Source organism: Pimephales promelas, chromosome 8 (genome assembly GCF_988280905.1).
Source record: "Pimephales promelas chromosome 8, fPimPro1.hap1.1, whole genome shotgun sequence".
NCBI lineage: Eukaryota > Metazoa > Chordata > Actinopteri > Cypriniformes > Leuciscidae > Pimephales > Pimephales promelas.
The window spans coordinates 24,488,723-24,503,856 of NC_142776.1; the positions used below are offsets into that span (position 1 = coordinate 24,488,723).

At 35.9% G+C, this 15,134-nt stretch overlaps 1 protein-coding gene across 2 annotated transcripts in view; it reads left to right on the plus strand.

Moving 5' to 3' along the window:
- The first annotated feature begins 592 nt into the window (after positions 1 to 592).
- Positions 593 to 15,134, plus strand: part of kank4 (KN motif and ankyrin repeat domains 4) — a 52,866-nt gene continuing 38,324 nt past the window's right edge. The window contains exon 1 of one of the 2 annotated variants that reach the window (XM_039691467.2): positions 593 to 853. The gene's annotated coding sequence lies outside the window, so the exon portion shown is untranslated. The remainder of the gene's footprint in view (positions 854 to 15,134) is intronic. The other variant, XM_039691465.2, reaches the window with a different exon arrangement.

Sequence of the window (15,134 nt, forward strand, 5' to 3'; positions counted from 1 at the left end):
ATATATATATATATAATATTTTAAATATCCACTGGAGTGTGACTAGATCTGGTCACCCCCTTAAGGTCAAAATAAATTCTTTAAATTTTCAAATTCTCTAAAAAAAGTATTAAAATATAAAATATCTGTATATCTGTGCTAACAAGAAATGCACCTCTTTTTATTCCCCTACAGTGTAAACCATGAATCCTTGTAGAATGCAGTTGCTGTCAGAGGCAAAACAGCCCTGGGATGAAGCTTTTGAGTCTGGAATCGCAGAGAAATAGACCAGCACACTAAAAGAATGAGAGGCATGTCCTGCACTCTTTCAGCCCCAGCTGAGCGGTGTGCTGTTTTTTAAATCACTTTACCACACTACCTCAGTGTCAGTGACACACACACTGGATGATACACATACACACACAGAGAGAAAGATGCAGAGCTCAAGCAGCATATGGGCAATATGGCTAAACATCAGTTTAATCTTTTAGAAGCCATGGTGTACTACTTTAATCCTATAGCATTTGATTGTGATGGGGAAGCTGAATGGGGGGGGGGGGGGGGGCTACTGATGTGTGTGTGTGCTTATGTGTGTCTGAACCAGCTATTGGATAGCTCTCTGGGAGGGGTGTGTTCAAGCTCACAGGATAGCGCTTGTTATGAGAGCATTCTGCCGTCCCCTTCCACAAATCTCAATAACAACAGTATCACAGCCCCAGATTGTGAGTGTGTGTGTGTGTGTGAGTAGGGGAGTGAGGAGTGCCTACGCCGTCGCAGCTGGTTGCTGCTTCCTCCTTGTGCTGGATTTCCCTGAAGGTCTGCCTTACCTCTGCAGTGCCTATAGGAAAAACATTAGGGTCCCCCAGAGACTGAGGTAAGTGATGTGAGATAATGCATTTCTCTAATGTCAGCTTCATTATTCAACTTTTGTCATGTTTACGTTAGGAAAATACTGCAAACCTCTAGACAGTAGATCCCACTCACCCTCCCTTAAATCCACCCTTTTCATTTCTTATTGAGCATTTCAGGAAGCCTTATTATGTGCTGTTTTTCTAGTAATGATTTATTTATTTTTTTTAGACTGGTTGTCCACAAACTAGATCCTCCTTCATTTCAGTCCTGGCTATTTTTATAGTGAGCTGGCCACCTTGACAGCATTGGTCATTTGGCCGTTATTAATGCTCTCTATGTGGGAAGCCCATGTTTCATTGCACAAATAGTCTCATCTCGCGCTTGGCTGTGCTGTTTCAGTTTACCTCCCCGCTGGGTTGTCATAATGTCGACCAGCTGGCTGTTACTATATGTCAATCTGGAAGAGATGTGAGACCGTTTGATTGTGCCGTAGTGCAGCACTGCGCTCGTGACGCTGGGCTGCTAGTTCTCGCGCGTCTGCAGTCAATATAGCGGCTTGGTTATTTCGCGATGGAGGCTGGCTCATTTGTTGGCTCATTTTGCCACCCAGAGACGGTGAGCTCAGCTGGTAAAGATCTCTCTAATATCCTACGATGCCCGAGGCGAGATTATTAGCTGTCATGCAGCAAGGTTCCCTGTTGGATTTGTGTGCAGACCATAGACTGTAGGTGCAGACGTGCTATTCCCTGCCAGTTTCAGTCGCAACACAGATAGTGTTTTTTTTTATTATTATTATTCAGATGCCATGGGTTGGTCAATGTGCAGTCAGTGCATATTATTTTGTACATACCATGTAGCTTTATTAAGCAATGCATTTTCTAAACTGCACGTTGACTGTAGCAACACAATTTGCTTATTTGTCACTGTCATGATGACTGGGAAAGTGTCCAAATTAATCTGACATTCACCCTCAATCAGTGAGTTTATGCAGGAACCAAACTGATTTTGATATGAACAAAATAAAACAAAAAATGATCTCATTAGAAAGGACAGACGGTCATTTCCTTTGCATAGGGTGTAGAGGGGGGGGAGACCATGATGTACCCCAACAAAGGAAGTCAAAACAACCGGCTTCAGGGGTTTCAAAAGTTTAAATAAAGGTAAAGGTTAGATTAGGAGTTAGTCACAGGGGATGTTTTGACCTGTAGCCGAATAGAGACGCTAATGAACAGGCCCGTGTTCTTCCGATGAGGTAACCATGTAGCAACACTGCCGATGGTCACTTTTTATTGCATTTATTAAAGATATAGAATTTAAAAGATAATAGAAGGATTTATTTTTTAAATGATTTTTTAAAAGAAACTTAAAGGATTAAAATCTTTTTTTTTTTTGTAATGTATTATTGGCTTTATATATATATATATATATATATATATATATATATAGTTATCCAAGCCCCTTTGCAAGTCATGTTTATTGGCAAAATTTACTGACTTTCAGCTGTTTTCGCTGAATAAATAAACGCAAGTTGAAACAGCTCAACGCTATACAATTTCAAGTGGTTTCAAAATTCTACTGAACTTTGCCACTTTTAATGTCTTCTGCAGTCTCAAAATTATTCAACCCCTTCATGGCAAGCATCTTTAGTACTTAGAACATCCATTAGATGTTATGCTTCTGGCAGTGTTTCTGCTTAGCCCCTTCCTCATAAGCAATGGCCTCCAGTTCAGTAATATTCTTGGGTTTGCATGCTGCAACCCCCTTTTTCAAATCCCACCAGAGATTTTCTATGGGTTCAATTAAGATGACTGTGATGGCCACTGTAGAATCTTCCAGGACTTCTTCTGCAACCAAGCCTTGGTGGAATTTGAGGTATGCCTGGGATCATTGTCCTGTTGCTTGGATGGTTGCTTGGATGCTCACTGATGGCATGACGTTTTCTTCTAGGATTTCATGATGCTTCAATGAATCTATCTTGCTTTCCACACGCTGCAGGTTTCCAGTGCCAGAGGATGCAAAGCAGCAGATGAGCACCACCATGATTAACTGTAGATAGAGGATTCTTTTCAGGATATGCTTCAATGTTCTACCGATTTTGAGCACATTTCTTGTGATTTTGAGTCAGTAGTCGTATAGTCTTGAAATTCTGCCATGGAAACTGTCTGAATTCAGTACTCGACTTACTGTGCACCAGTGTTAATTTTGACAGCAAATTTTGATTTAGTTTTAGTCTCAGTCTTTTGACTAAAATGCCATTTAGTTTTAGTCATATTTTAGTCATCTGTATTGTTTTAGTTTTAGTATAGTTTTAGTCAACTAAATCTACAGGAGATTTAGTCGACTCAAATATAATGGGTTTAGCTAAATTCTAATGCGTTAATGTAGTATTTCTCTAAATTTTCCAAACCTCCCAGAGAAAACATCTGTTAATCTATTAATATGAATGATTTTAAGTTTGAACGTGCAATACAGATACAGATTTAACTACTGTGACTTAAAAATATCTTAAAATTAAATAAAACCACTTTTCCTAAAGTAGAACAGTCTTCTTTTCAATGAATGAAATATGCATTCTTTATAACTACTTGCATACATCATTCTTCTTTCAAGTAGACAATTATTTGTATGAATTAAATATAATTCATCCTTATTAAAGCTATTAACAAACAGTGAATACTTTTCTCTTTTTCTTCTGTTGCTTGATCAAAATTAAGAACACAGACCGCATTAGGTTTATTGCCACTGTCACTTTAATACATCGGATCATGTCCAATGACATGCGGATACAATTGCACTGATGCACATCCGATACACTCACAACTTGGTTTACATTAATACTCTCCAAAACGGAGATTTAGACATAATGCTGTGTGTATTTGTCCATTCAGACACGAAAGAGCGCTCAATTCAGTACTCGCCCCCTGTATAGGTACATGTACACGGTCTATGTATACGCATGCTTCGGGTTGGTGCGTGGTTGGTTTACATTTTTTACATTTTATGAGACCGTGGATAGATTAGCACGTTACAGTACAAATGTGCATCTACCACACATGCAGGACATCAGTTCTGACTGGATCGATTCCCAGATCGTCACTAACATTTTCGTCTACTTTTGACACTGCTGTACATGCTGAAACCCCGGTGTCTGTTGCCATCAAGTCTTGCTGCAGGTCTTTTGCAGTCTGAACCTGCCTTCTCAGAAATCAAGTTGCAGCCATGATAGCTTCCTTTTTCGGCCCTGTCCAGATAATGTAACCACTGTTCCTTTAACTTTGAACTCGCAAACTATGCTTCCAATGGTGTCTCTAGGTACATTTAGGGCCTTTGCTAAATTTTTGCATCCTGTTCTTTGTTTGTGAAGGGTGATGACTTTTTGGATCATTCTGTTGACTTAGCCATATTTCTAAAATGCAGTCAAACGTGACAAACCTACTAGCAAGTTCAGATATTTTATGTGTTCTAGCTCAATCACACCTGGTGCAACTAATGATCCCTTGATTAGTTGCATGAGGTGTGCTTGAGACAACACATGTTTTGCAGATTTGTGCTGTTGTAAAAGGGAACTCTATTCAGGGGGCTGAAGAATTTTAAGACTGCAGAAGTCATTAAAAGTTGCATTTTCAGTTCAGTCAAAACCTGATTTGCAATGGGGCTTGACTAATTTTGATTAAAACTGTGTACTATGTGTAAGTTTATTTCAAAATATGCATTTAAATATAAATATTAGGCCTACTATACAAATAAGTATTTTTAGAGAGTCGAGAGATTACATAATTCGCAGTGCTTCTTGGGAGTGGGTGAGGCTATTTTCCACGTTTTCCTTGTCTCCACTTTCTGAAACCGCATCATGGTTAATGTAATTTTTCAGTACAAATTCTGATGTTAAACTCATTATTCTAAAATGAAGTTGAAACAATGCGGGCACAGCTTCAACAAAAGCTAATACCATCAATTAACAACCTCATAGCTCACACTAGGGCTGTCTTTAAAGGTTTAAGTTTTGTTATGGAGAAAATAGTATATATTTTCAGAACTCGAGTTGTACTTTATTCCTGTTCAGCTTCTGAGAACAGTAAAGCCTCAACTTCTTTGATTTAATCGGTCATCTTAATCATTTTGACAGTAATGATAATTTTTAAAAATGATTATATTCCAGAAGGCACTAAAAACAAATAAATATCAAACACAGCTGAACATCACGACATGCTTATAAACACACAAACAGAATAATTTATCATCGCTGAGCTGCAATTTTAACTACCCTTATAGACTATCTTGGCAAATCTCATTATTTACATGGCAAACAAAAAAAGATACCATCAATGGTTAAACTATGATGTTTATGTAAGTTTTTAAAAAAATAAAAAAATAATAATTCCAAAGTGGTTATTTCCCCTCCCGTACATACTCTGCAAACATAATATACAAAATAGATATTTAGCTAATTATGCTAATGGTGTCAAATTACAATTTGTGTTGCAACAGGGACTTCTAAAGATTGCTCCCTAAAAATTGCCTTTACATTTTTTATAGTTTACCAGAGTTAAAGAAGAAAGATTAAATTCCTTAAAAATTGAAAGTCATTGTATAATTGGCTCACTGCCTTTCTTTGCACATGTAATGTCTTCCTGGTAGCCTACAGGCTGTTTGATGTTCTCAGAAATGCAGAGGTACATTAAACATGTGACCTAAGGGCCACCCAGGAGGTCTGACTCCCTAAAGATATTCTACAAGTTTACCATAATTTCTATGTTATTTTGCTGACCCTGTGTTGTTGCAGCCCAAGCATCCGTTTTAAGTCTCTCGACTATTGCTGTTATGCTAAAATATTGTACGTTCCTCAGTTTATTGGATGTCTGAGGTGGTGGGCATGAGAAAGCTCTCTGTGGAGGTAATGGAATTTGGCATAGCTAGGTCTCTTGGGGCTTCACATGTGAGGCTTAGTGACGGCGATTCCTTGTCCATTGTTTTCTGCTGAAGGACATTTTTCATAGAACGGAGATGGAAACAATGGCTAATATAATCTGCTCCTGCCCTTTAAATGTATTCCTCATATGTGCTTACAATAAAATGAAAAGTAGTATGAGACCATGTGAACACAGAAAGATCTGTCTAAGAGCTCCTCAAAGGAAAATCTTCTGTGAATTGTAGTTTAGCTACTCCATGGATCTCATATTCACAATGGAAACTTTGATTTGTGTAAGAACCACAAGAGCTGACCAAAGTTGTACTGTTATTGTGTTTTCATGTGAGGAAATCCCTGTGGGTCCAGTGGATGTGAATGTGTAGATGGTAGAAACACTTTGACCTCAATGAGGCCCTGTGTCTATGATTTTGTTAAGCATAAAACTCATTATAAAGGTAGTTCACCCACAAGTGAAAATAATTTCATCATTTACTCTCCCACATGAGTTTTGAAACCTGCAAGAGGTTATGACTTCTTTCTACAATAAAAGTGAATGGTGACCACAGCTGTCAAGCAAGATTTTCAAGGAATGAGGACTTTCATTCTTTTACATGCACAAAGCTATCGTTTGACTTTAGAAGACTTGGAATTTTTATGATGGTTTTAAGGTATTTTTGGTTTTTGTTTTGTTTGACAGTACCCTTTCCCAATATATTTGCAAGAGAACAACTTGAACGTATTTTGACATATTTCAAAGCACATTTTGAGTTCCATATCTATAAATAAATATTTTTTTAAAAATCTTAACCACCCCAATCTTTTGAACGGTAGTTTAAATTAGACTGACTCTTTGGCCATGTCCACACTAATACGTTTTCGTTTGAAAACGTATATTTTTCTCTCCGTTTTGGCCTTCCGTCCACACTGAGACGGCGTTTTAAGTCAACAAAAACGTATCGTTTGGAAAACGCTCTCCAAAGTGGATAAATTTGAAAACGCAGTTTTCGCGTTGTAGTGTGGACAGTGAAACCGGAGGTATTTCAAAACGATGACATAAGTTTAGTCATGTGATCCATGTAGTAGTACCAATAGATATTCATGTTTATCGGTATTGTGCCTGTTATGTGTTATTCATTTTTACACTATTGCTAAAATATGTTACTTTCTATGTTACTTAATATGTGCTATTCTTCATAGCACAGTACTGCAAAGATAACAGATAATGTAGTCTACTCACATATGCTGTCCTGCGGCAAAACAGGAGAGCAGTTGCGTTTTAGACCAAACATATGGTGACTGAATGCGACCTGGACGCATCCGTGATGGTGAGATATTTTGCTAAATAAAATTATCCTGTTATTGTGCGATGACATTATTATTTATTTTCCCATCTGTATCATCTCAGTGAGCTTTTGTGAAGTTTCACGCATGCGCAGTAAAGTGAATTTAGAAGTTTCTCATCCACACTGAAACGTCGGAAAACACCTGAAAACGCTAGTGTGGACGGAGAGCGTTTTTTAAACGAAAACCCCGTTTTCAAATGTATCCGGATTAATGTGGACGTAGCCTCAATTGAGAGCTGAGAGAGTTTGTGGAATTGAGGGGTTGTGGATGTTAAGCTGTGTGCTGTCATCCTATTTTCTCTTGCTGTCTATCCGTGAAGGCAGCACAAAATGGTTCGCATTGAGAGTTAGGAATGTAAATAAGCTTGGCTGCATATCAGTGAATCAAGTGCAATATCAGTAAATCAGTGAGCACGAGTACCCGTGTGCTGCTGTGTGTAAGAGTGCATGTGAATGTTCAAAGAAAAATGCTGGGTTTTAAGTATATTCTTGTGGTTAACCTCTTGAACAATTGTTCAGTTCAATTTGTGGGATCTATCCAGGCACACACTGTCTTCTTATTGTGTCCAAGACCAGTGAAAGACACATGGCCCTTTGGGTTGCACTAAATTACCATACCACCATTTTTTTCAACCTCTTAAGTCTGACAGCTCCGCAACTTCTACAGACTCGTGGGATAGCAGATTGTCTTCTGGTGGCACACTTCAAAATCTCAGCAGATGAAGTGTATCATCTGGTGATAATATTTGCCTACTGTATTGGTAACTACTGATAATGAATAGTGAATATTTAGACAAACAATTATACAATGTTGCAGAAGAGCAAATGCATGATGTATTTTTCTTGATCTTCAGCCATAGAGAATCTGCAGATAGAGAAGCTTGGAAAAGAGGTCTACACAGATGCTGAATAGAGGAGTTGAAACCTTCTGACCTCTTTAGGCAATAATTTCTGTTTGCGTCAGCTTTTGGATGTTTTTGTCTGAATTCTTTTTTGTTTTAAGCAATAAAAAAGAAACTTGCGCAACTGTCAAAACATATTTCATGATTTCATATTTCATTTAATTTCATAACAATGTATGTAGTCATAAGATGTCAACTTTGGATTAGAAAGACACTGTTAGTGCTACATGAGTTAGGGTTTACTATATTTATACTTTTTTAATGGAATCAAATCATATTATTTTACACTCACCTTCATTCTCGTTCACATTTGCACAGCTTGGGCTGCATATAGAGGTCTTTATCGATATAATTTGTCCCATACTGTGAAATCTTGCATTCCTTGCACTCTCAGCAGTGACATCAACAGTCTCCAGGAGAGCTAATGTTGCTGTATGGAACGTGTTATTGTTTTTTAGTTATTCTACGCTATCTCGCGACCAATTCGCACGAATTCGTACGAGTGATTAAAAAGTGGCTAATTCGTACGACCTCACTCATACGAATTCGTACGATTTGTCCAAACCCACGTGATGGGTAGATTTAGGGACGGGGTCAGGGGTAGGTCATTCGTACGAATTCATACGAATTGGCCAATTCGTAAAATATGTAAGATTTAGCAAAAAAAAAAAGTGAGGTCGTACGAATTGTTACGAATTAGCCAAATTCGTACGAATTCTCGTGAGATCAGGTTGAGTTATTCCACAAGTTTTGATGCATATCTTCTGATCTTGTATCCATGAATAGCAGTCCATAGTTTTCTTTGTCATTATTTTCCAAGTCAACAAAGAATCACATTTCATTCAGTCTTCATAATCCTCTTGTGCAACAACCTTCTTTTAACAACTTGTTTGTTGAGATATATTTATGTACGTATATGAGAAATAAATATATATATATATATATGCTATTTTAAAAAAACTATACATGGTTAAAAGCTTTGGTGTCTGTGCGTCTGAATTTATTGCATATGTGTCAATAACTTTCAGCTGAAGTGCTTTCAGATACAGAGATAAAAATAATAAAGAAGACATTGAAAAATCTTACAAATGCTGAGATTTTAGTACGCACATTCTAATGTGGTGTGTAGAAACAGCCCCGTTAGAGACATACTATTTATTTATTGGAGTGTGCTCAAATTATGTATCCAGACTGTTGGGGGTGTAGTAGTGTCAGAGATGTAGGTCATATGTAAATATGTTTTTAAGTAATCCTTTTTTTTATTAATGCCCTGTCTGGCACCAAGCTTCTCGGTATATGTCTTTGTTATGAGAGTATGTAACCTATAAAATGCTGGTATGCATGCAACAGCCAGAAACTAAAGTGTTGTTACAGATGTTATAAGCTTTCAGATTGTCAGATGTTTAAAGCTTCTTGTCAGACAATTTGCTGCTTGCCAACATAGTAGATTTGTCAGTCATGAGGTGTTGAACATTAATATGCACGACAAAAGTCTGTTGCTGTGTTGCTATGTTGCATCTTACGGCTTTTTCTTATTTCGAGTGTCTTTGACGTCTACATGTACTTGTATTTTTGATTGAGGAAGGGGTTATTGGCATGAAAAAGTGAAGTTGACTGCTTATAATAATATTCACAGCTCAGTATCATACACAAATGGTTAAAGAACAATAATATACTGGATTTGTGTCTTTTCATCAAATCTTTAAAAGCTACTGTAAGAACATTTTATTTACTTAGTTAACTATAAGTTACCTTACCACATGGTGAAAAACGTCCTGGTTGCGTATGCAACCGAGGACGTAGTTGACGGTCGATTGAAAGGGAATATGTTTTATATTTCATTTAATGCTTTCTATTTACAAAAAAACAACAACAGTAAAATGACTTTTCCCAGAAGTCCCTGCATGACACATTATATGATTATATTGGTTATTTTTATTTTTCTGTTAATAGTAATGTTGTAAATTAAGGTGTTTCGGCTTATTCCGTTAATTCTTATTCCATGTTACCCTGATGTTTTTTTGGGGGGTTTTTTTTGTCTTTGCGTGTATGACACTGTATATATATAACATTTTTGGTAGGTTAGGTATCTTGGTATACTAACATATCACTTAATGTAATATATGGTTATAATTTGTAAAATATACATTCTAAATGTCATATCATAATACCATAAACATTGAATTTCTGCTAACCAAGGCTGCCAATATTTTTTTGTTGTTATTTTTTATATTTACAGTGTCCTTGTTACTTACTGTAGTAATAACAGTAAATTATAGTAAAAATAATTACAAGGAACTACCCCTAAACAAACCCTACTCCTTAACCCCTAAGTACATATTAATTGATATTACTCAGTAAGTAAATGTGTAATTAAAAATAACAAGGACCTCTTAAAATAAAATGTAACCTTTTTTAACAGTAAATTTTTTCTTTTTTTCTTTTTACTTTGATTTAGTTGCATTACATTTCAGGCAATTCAGAAAAAGCCTTAAAATGTAAAATGTCAAAAATTCTATAATTTCAATGATTAATTGACTGTTTAATTAGCTGTTTAACATATAGTTTGGCTTCACTGAAATTCATTCGTAGGAATTGTAAAATCAGTTGATAACATGCATTAAATAATCCATAAGTTTAAAGCTTGTTCGACAATATGTGATTTACCTGTCAGCAAGATTTAAAAAAGATTGAGAAAAATTGGCATCATAATCTTGGTTAAAATGTCTTAAATGTTGCCCTACATGTTGTTTCTCATTCTTTCTAATTTACCTTAGCAGACTTAGTCATTTTTCCCCCCATTCTTCCAATTTCTTTTCAACTTCTTAATTATTATTGCACCCTGGACGTCCGGTGCCAGCCTTAAATACACACTTGAAATATGTTTCATATTAATAAAGCAATAAAAGGCAGCAAAAGTGTTTCTTTTAATTTGAGAAAACCTTTTATGGTGGTTATATTAGTGATCTGTCTAAGAAGTATAATCCCCATACCGAGAGCAGCAACAAACTCAGATGTGACAGATGTGCAGTAGAGCAAACAAAATGAGAGCCATTTTATTTTTCCACTGCAACCTTTATGCCCATCTTTCTTTGGACTCTAGCATTGGTCCTACTTATAACCTGCATATCCGATGACATGATATGTATGTAGTACATCTTCGTGAGTCAATTGTATTGTGACTACTATTTTGAAGAGGAAGTCTGGACTGTTGTGTTATGACATAAAGTGTGGAGAACGGAAGTGATGAATAAACAAAATGGATGAAGTTCTTAATAACTCCTGACAGACACCACAACATCATTTCGCTATTACTGTGTTATGTGTAACATCATCACCCATTGAGCAGTACTTGACAAACCTTGTGTTTCTGCTGCCTGATATTTTGCATTGATAGTACTGTAATGAAGAGGCGTGTAAATTGCTCCGCAAAGCACAAAGCTTGACTGTGAGTGGTTTCATCCTACTAAATGAATGCAGAAGAAAAGCTGCACTGAAACTGATTAGACACTAATCCTAAGAGATGGTCATAATTTACAGCTGTGCAGATGGAACCAACACTTCCAAAGCGGATCATGTTGATGTTCTCTCATCTAATCTTTATCTTTTAAAATGCCTTGTTTCATTTCAAGATTGTTTCCTAAAACTTGTTTTCAGATTCCACTTTCTTTGCTCATTTCATTTAAAATACTGTGTTTTTGTATTGTTTATTTGAATGGGATTATAAGAATTGTTTGTTCTGGTCCTCTAATTTGAAATGGACCAGCGGTGTTCCAAGATGCCAATATTTTATATAACACTTTTATATCACTGGAACACTACTATCACTCTATCTGTGTTTGCAGCTTTCCAAACAGACTTTTGCTGCTTTCATGAAAGCAGCTGTTTTAATACTATTTATATACTATTTAAATATGCATTCATATTTTGAATTACTTTTATTTTTATATACGCATTTATATTTTAATCCTAGTTTTGCTTTATTTTTTATTGTTTGGAATGTTAGTTCACTTACACTTATTTTATTTCTACTAGGCAATATTTTTATTTAAGTTTTAAGTTTTTCATATAATATTTTTGGTTTATGTTTGTCAGGTAAATCTAACAGTATTTAGGTACAGAAATGGAATACTCAATGTAAAATAACAGTCTTCACTGTATAAATGAAATATAACTACAATTAATTAATTAATACAATTTATCTTTGTTAAAGCTACATGTCATTTTCTCTTTCTCTTTTGTTGTTTGATCACTAGGTGACACAAACGGCTACATGTGCATTACACTAGTGGTTCCCAACCTTTTTTTTTTTTTTTTGTCTGAGACCCCCTTTTTCCCAAGAAAATATTTTAGGGCCTCCCTTCACATTTAATGATATTTTCGCTCTTGTAAGCTTGCAGCAAGGATGACAAAATATGTTGTTTTCAAATGAACAATATGTTTAATATAATCAGATATGTTTATGCACAAATAATAGCCTATAATATTGAAAATACAATAACAAAAACATCAGTAGGCCCTTTGTAATTAAAAAAATTAAATTGATATTTGCCATTATATTTTTAAAACAATAATATCTTAGAAGAGGCCTTAAGTAATATTGATAAACTATATATCATTTGAATGCTTATCTCTAGTTTCCATATTTGGTGACTGATTTTCAAAATGAATTACAGAGAGGCATAATTTATCCATTTGCAACAAGAATATTTTCATACTCCTAAGATGTGTTCAGACCTTTATTTTGAAATAGCGATGAGCATGAGCATGAAAAATCATGAAAAAAGGTAGAAACCTTCATGCCAAGAGTTCAAAAGATTGCATTCATTCAACTAGTTTAGAAAAATAGGTCTGAAAATGTTTTAAATGTAAAGAAAAAAATAATAAATTCACCATTTGTGATGTGGCAGGAAGCTATAACGCACATGCGTGTTCTTTGTATGTGTTTGAGGTTGAATTCATATCAAAAACTGCCAAACTTCCCATACTACTTCTGAGGATCTCTACTTCATAAATTGTATGAAAATTTTGGAAATAATGGTTCAGATCACTCAAAAGACATATGGAAAGAAATAGAGGCACCCTTATATGGGCAGTAATGTCTGGTTGTGACCTAGTGACAAAAGTTTGGTACTGCGCCCAAACAAAATCTCACTGAAAGCTCATTTTTGGAGATATCAACCTAAAATTTTAAATACAACTTGTTCAGATTTTTGGCTTTGATTTTTCTGCAGTTTTAGAGTATAGCTCAGATTTTGAAAATATTATATATAAAATATGAATACTATTTTTTTTACATTGAACAGTTCCATAAACCATAAACCTGCCATATTTATGCCTTATTTAAAACAAGACCTTAAGTCTATCTTAAGAATCTTAAGCCTATATTGCAAAGGATTCTTGAATTACAACCATTAAAGTTCGAAATTTGCATTTCCATGTCTATTCAAAAAAACGGGGGTGACACTTAAGAGGTTACAACTCACTTTAAACCAGCAGCGAGTGTTTGTAATAACTTCTGATTGTGATCTGGATTTTGGTCCTATAATGTTTTTGAAATTTGTTATAGCATTTTATATAGCTAAGCGCAACACCTGCTTAGCATGTGCTGTAAATATTCTTTATTCATATGAATATACACCAAACCGCATGAAAATCATAACACAAACCATCGTAATCGTTTTTTTTATTCTCTTCATTTTCAAGGAGCTGTGAAGGAGAAAGTGTACACATCTTCGATTCAATATGTGCCCTTTCTCACGATCTAACAGTAAAAATCTTGTAGAAAAGGAATTCGAGCTATAATTTAGGAAAACAAATCTGTTTTTCATTCAGATAAGTCAGAGTTTTGGGAACCACCACAGAGAAAGTATTTGGCCACCTGCTTTTCACTGCTTTTCTCCTGCTGTTCCAACCATCCAGTTGCTCTATTTAGATTACAAATCTTTCCTGTCTGAAATAAAACCCTCATCCAACCTGTGCTATCTAGAACAACAGCTTGAGACGGTTTGAGAATCAAAATGGATTTGACACAGTGAGAAAGAACAGTAAGAAAACAGATAGTGACATGAGTGGGGAACTGAAATTGCTTCGGAGAGCAGCTCTGATAAGAATAAGATGGCATCACTGGATTTAAGAGCAAGGGAAAGACAGAGTGATTAAGACAAAAAAAGATATAGATGCAATATGCTGCATTGCCTCTAGCTCTGCTTTGGCCTTTTGAAAAGGTATCAGACAATATGGAAGATTCAATCCTCAGGGTTCCAGATACTTCCTGTTGCAGATGACTGCCAACTGATACCCACACCACAAATAAGAGATGTCTTAATATCTGTGTGTGAGAACAAATAGACACAATCATTTCTCTCATTCTCATTTTCTATGCTGATTAAAGAACCAATTTGTTAATAGTTAAGAGGAAGCATAAGAGGCAAAAATGAATAGGAGAAATTGGTATGAGTAAAATGGAGCCTTTAAGTTAAAAGAGCCAAATGCCTTAATAGGGATTGTTTGTGCACTAGCTCAAGTTTTACTAAAAGAGTTCATATTGATCAAAAATACTAACACAGTCTCATCCCAAATCGTCATATAACTGACGTTTTGGGACGTATTTTGACCATACGTCAATATCCGCCTTTTTAGGGCCCCCTTAAACGTCGGTAGATGGCGATCCCGGGCCGTCATACAACTGACGCTTTACCTTTAACGTCAGTTAGGTGACGGGTTAGGTTTAGGGTTAAGTTTAGGTATGGGGTAGAGTTAGGATCCCATAACCTCATCTACCGACGTTTAAGGGGGCCCTAAAAAGGCGAATATTGACGTATGGTCAAAAGACGTCCCAAAACGTCAGTTATATGACGATTTGGGATGAGACCTTGTTGATTTTATTAATGTTTATTCCAGATGTTTTAGAATGTTCTTGTTGAATGTCCTGATCACTCACTGTTTAGCTAAGGACATTCAATATAATAGAGTAAATGCACTTCAGACCTCTGACCTTCTTATGACTCAGAATATTCCCTGTAAGTTCAGAAAAAGGGCAGTGTTACGCCTACAGGTTAGGAGCATGATGATAGTTTCTATTTTAAGCATTGTGTAATTGTGAAATTAGAAACAAGCTGCTTTCCCAGGGCTTGATCCATGCTGGTT